Source organism: Cataglyphis hispanica, chromosome 12 (assembly GCF_021464435.1).
Source record: "Cataglyphis hispanica isolate Lineage 1 chromosome 12, ULB_Chis1_1.0, whole genome shotgun sequence".
Classification (NCBI taxonomy): Eukaryota; Metazoa; Arthropoda; class Insecta; order Hymenoptera; family Formicidae; genus Cataglyphis; species Cataglyphis hispanica.
The window spans coordinates 2,632,537-2,638,536 of NC_065965.1; positions in this window are offsets into that span (position 1 = coordinate 2,632,537).

The following is a 6,000-nucleotide window of genomic DNA, read 5'->3' on the forward strand; positions in this document are numbered from 1 at the left end:
ATTACAGATTATATCTTTTTGCCTTAGATTTTACTGAGAGATTATTAATAAATTAAAAAAAAAACAATTTATATATACAAAACTTAATTACCAAATTTAGTTGAGAATTATATAATTTAAATTGTAGTTAAAAGCCATTTTACGTTTGGAGATCAAAATGCTAAAAGATTGCAGTATAAAAATATTTAGAATAGTGAAAGTAAAATACATAAGAATATTTAAAATAACTTATCGCTCATCGCACACGTGCGGTTGTGCTTATATTTACATTCTAGATGCTAATAATATACGGAATTCAATATTCGTACCTGATGTGTGATGATGTGTCTCTAGTACTTATATTTTATTCTTGGCTCTACGCCAATTTATTCTCCTTCTATTTCCTACATTTGCCGAATAAAAGTTGCGTGATAAAAGTTCCGAAACTTTTTCACAGCGGTCCCTAAATTGAAACAGCATCGAAATAAAACAAACTTCCTTATTTTCGATCCTCGTGTGCTGGTACCTCTTTGCATGCTCGCATATAGTTGCACTCCGATTTGTAATAAAGATTCCGACTCCTTTACCATTTCGTGGCTGCGTTGCGTACATACGTGCATTTGCGTATTTCACTTGGAGTATGACTGATGAAAAGAGCGCTTCTGTACTTGGGAAAAGAGAAAGACTACGGAGAAAGGGAAGAAGCGCGGATTCATTATACGGAGGGAATTATTGCTTCTGTTGCAAAAAATATATGAGTTGCCGAGTATATGGTAAATGAAAATGTCAATATTCCAATATCGAGATTATTCTTCAAAGTGAAATTGCAAATTCAACAATCATCTCAAATCATTATCGTGTTTTGTCGTAATTAAAAGTTGTAATCGTAAATATAGGAAATAAAAAATATTAAGGTGTTATGTAATTTTAATATAAACCTTAAATTTATATAATTTGGATCATGGATATCATAAGTGACCCGTAATATTTCTTTTCCTTTTTGTAATCGAGCGAATTTAAAGTTAAACGCTTGACATTTTGTAGTCTTTGTATCTTTTAGATACAGATATAACAGCATATACAAATAAATACTTATAAATACAAATAGATAATATATTTTTTAAGTAAATTGCTCTATAATTTTTCTTATAAAGTTTTTTATATTATAAAATTGTAAAATATATTATTTATATAATTACGATGACATTTTGATTTAATCACTTATTTATACATATATTACATTTATATTTATTATACATATTCAAGACTAAACGGAAGCTCTAGATCACCCTGTATGTATGCCAACTTTTTCAAAAAATTGGAAATAGTATACTTTATTGACAGAGTATATTGCAGGATCAATATATCGTAAGTATGTTCATTCGCATTCTTTCCTTTCCTTTCTTTACCAAGCATAGAAATAAGGATCCTTGTTGAAAGAACGAGGAAAGCGAAACAAGAGTAGAAAGAAGACATAAGAGGGATTGCCAGGCAATACAGCATAAAGCCGGAAGGATATGACGATATGAGACGGTAAACATAACGAAATAGGATGATTGATGTAGTAATATATCTCAATAGATAGCATATTCCCATCTATACTCCAGTCATTATTTTATAACATGACTAAACGCAATGCAAAATCCTTTCTCACCCTAATTTTATTTTAACTATAATCCTACCAGCTTGTCTTATATCCGTAATTTATCACTAGAACGTTTTCATGTTACGTATAAAACAAACATCAATTTTGGCATAAAAAATGAATAAAATTATTTTTCTATCAATCAGTATCAAATAGACGTTGGTAGTTTTGAATATAAATTAGCATTGAAAATTAAATAGAATGAGCTTTTTTAGCATTTTTAATGCTAGAATATCTTATAAAGCTGTAATATAATAGCACACACGGGGTCGAGAAAATTTTTTTCAACGAATGTTCCTTGTGGCTTTCGTCAGATCTTGTTTGACTGCAGAAAGAGACCGCTGTAACTTTTGTATCCCATGACCTATATTCCATTCTCTGAGTAAGCACGATGTTTGCGATCTCTGATCTACAATGGGTATGTATAGGAAGCGATAAACGCTTTATAGCGACAACTAAATCTTGTACGTACGTACAAACGAGTTGAGTGGTATGAGAGATGACGCACCGTTTTGGCTCACTGGGCTTTGCCGAACTTTCTTCGTGGCTGGGGACAGGAATACAAGGAGGGCGAAGTTCTGTGCTTCTTGAGAGCTACTCGTTCCGGTCGTCTGCGCATAATACATCTGATAGGTTCATTAGCGGAATTCTTGCTTGCGAGCAATTTCCACGGGTTCTCAACGATATTTTAGTTAAAGAGAGATCAACCCTAATTCTATACTAAAATAGAGAATAGCATATATGTATATATATATATATATATATATATATATATATATTTTAGAAAATATTAATTTGTACAACAACTGTAATATATATAATGAGACAATCAAAACTTTTTTAGTTGGAAAAAGAGAAACTTCTTGTCCTAATACACTAATAAATTGCAATAATAGATTTGATTTATGGATTTTTCATTTTATGTTTTATCTATTGATCGCTTTTGCAAAATGTCACAAAAATTGTTACGCGTTTTAGTTTCGCGAAAAAAATTGAATCTATTGCCGCAAAAAAACGAAAGGTTAAAAATGTTTAACTGCAATTCGAGAATCGTGAATGGATGAATTGTGACGATGTATATCATATTCACAAGTTAAAAATGCTCGAGCAGTTTTTCATAAATTCGACGATAGAAAATTTCGTGTGCGCTTATCGATACGTGTACAATATGTGTGTAAACGCGATACTCGAGAATATAAACATCACACTTACAACAAGCGAGGCGCACCGGAATCAGCGATGCAATCGGACTTCTATCAATACGGTATATATATATATATATATATATATATATATATATATATACATATATATATCGTGATTATACAGATAGATCCGGTCGGCGTTTTACGTGACGAGATGTGGAAAAAAAACATTGCTCATTCGTGCCATGATGCGTTCGCGTTGAATCCAGAGGAAAGCCCCGTGGCTACGAGTGACGAAAAAGTGCACGTGGCAGCCGATTGTAAAAATGCCGCAGGTCGATTGCGACTGTAACGATTATGCAACGATTCTGTGTTGATAGTTTTAAATGTATATTGCGATATTGTGTTTTTGTAAAGTATTACGGGATATTATAAAAATATTAAAGATAAAAGAGTTTTTCACTGAATAATCATTTGCAATGTCCACATGGTTAATTGAATATTTTTATAAGATTAAAAAATAATCGTTTTGCTCAGATTGAAACGTATAAATTTTTTATACTTTGTAAATTTTTGTTTTATTTAAAATATACTTTAATAGAATTTTAATTTAGAAATAACAGAAAAATTTATAAAATATCTTATATGATATAATTAATTCGAGCATTAATTTAAAAGTTGTATCCAAATATATCAAAATGTCAAAATTATATTACATTTTTTATAAGCTAAAAACATTATCGAATATATTTTAAATTCTATGAATTTTTTACACTTATGTATACAAAAGTAGCGGCGCTCATGCAATATTGAATGCGATAACGTATTCATGTTGAGATGAATGTTCAAATCACATGCGGAAAAACTGGTGCAAAACACTAAAGCATCTTTAGACCCTGGCAATATAAATAAGGGAAGACCATAAATTTACATTACGTAAAAAGATTCGCATATGAGAGATTATGTCCAATCGCACCGTTTCAGTGATGAGTTTCAATAAATCGTGATTCGCCAAAGTAATAACGCCGTTATATTTACGTATATTAGCGAAAACTTCAAAAGAGAGAGAGAGAGATTGAGTATCGCATAAATAGCTGTTACAGCGTTTATATAACATGAAGTTATTCGTTCGCATTTAGCAACTTTTAATGGCTTGTAACGCAGACTCCGTGCAAACGATATCATTGAAGAAACTTGTGCGACGCTAGAAATAAATTGATCTCAAGTACCACATTCGTTTATGAAAAGCATCTATTCATGTTTTATGCAAATCTGTGATATTAATAAATGACACTCATAGAAAGAGAGCTTAATCTAAATATATATTATATTTTAATTTAAATACACAATTTTACATATAATATTAATTTTCAATAATAAATAAATTTCTTAATCAATTTCTTTTCTTCAAAAATGTTGCATCATTAATATTAACTTTTCAATGTTGCGTCAATGTTATATATATTATAAACTTAAACTTAAATTAAAATCTTATTAAAGTCTTCCGCGAAGAATATAAGGATCTTAGTAGAGATCGACATTTCTCTTGGAGAAATTATTATGTAGAAAGTGAATTGTAATATTACATGAACTCTGTAAATAGAAGTTCTCAATTTTATTTTAATATAAATAGATAACGTGTCAGACTGTTATTGATACATTACTGATATAAGTAACTGAAAGTTGGAGAATCTTTATCATTTTTATTAAAATTGGTGCATTAAAAATGTTATTTTACATATTTCTTTTTTTAATTTTTTAAAATTAAAGTTTGTTGAAAACTGTAAAGTGCTTCGATATTTTTGACGAGAAAAGCTCGATTCTGAACTAATCCAGTGAAAAGTATCGACATATAGTCAGACATGAAAACCAGCCTGCGTTAAATTAATCGGGAGTCAATCTAAAAATGTTTCTATCCGCAGTATTTTTATTCACATATTTCAGTTGATTTTCTAGACTTCAAGCAACGTCAATTTTTAAAAATGAAATTCTTATCTCAGCAATATCAAACGCACCTTTGTAGATATGTGTGTGGACGAGAATGTACACGAGTTATCGAAATGATCGCGCAATATATCACTTCGCACTGAACTACTTGGCCATTATCTCCGTTGGATGACAGAAACCCCCTGTCATTCGAGCGTCACCGCGGGGCGCAAATATTATCGGCGTGTCACGCATATCTTGGGCGTAACAGGCGAGATTGCGAGTACCGGACGTCGCGGGATTCCGCTGAGCTTTCACTTTCACGGTAAGCTTATAGCGAGCTATCGTGTTAGTTTTACGGCCATCCGTACCACCCATACCCGGTGATGCGGTTTATCACTCCCGCGAGACTCTCGCACTTTCGACAGAGGGAGTCGTCGTTGGCAACTTGAAGATCATCTTTCAACGCTTTTCATAATGCTGCGCATATAAAATGGCATGAAATATCGTCGGGATGAAAAATCCGCTTAGAGACTACGCGGATCAGTAGATTCATATCTTATAAATAATTACAAAATATCTCATTTAATACACTGAAATATTTAGTTTTTTCTTTTTCAATAAAATCTTTTTTTCTCTTTTATTTTATCTATTAAAAAAAATATTATTTTTATATTAATACTATTTTTAATCAAAATATTAATGTATAGTCAATGATATTTTTTAAATGTTTTTTATCAAAAAATAAATATTTTAGCAAGAGAGCCTGAATTACTCTGGTTAAAGTGAAACAAAGCAAATATTTATTCTCTTACCAGCCTAGCTACCATAAATATTATTGGCTACTATGTATCACGGATTTTCGAGAGAGAGTCGCTTATTCAACAACGCATGAAATTTGAATGTGTACCGAATTATCGGAAGACACGCGTTCTCGCCGATGCTTCTTTTAGATACAGAACTGCGATATGTGCCGCGCTGAATTCGCGCAGCTTCGAATGATTGTTTAACGAGAAGCAGGACGAGTTAATCCGCTAGCTCGAAACTTATTAACGGAATAATACCGTACACGCGCGAGGCAACAATGCGCCATATATATATATACCGAACGGTACGACAGGTCGTGTATTTTCGGGGGAAATTATTTAGATTGCTGCCAAAACTCGGCCTGACACCAATTATCGCGTAGATCATTAGCTTACGCATATTAATCTGTGTTACAGCCGTATATCTCATCGTCGCACCGCTGCGATACACACATACAAAATGCGCTGTAATAAATTTATGAACTGACGAAGGGATTAT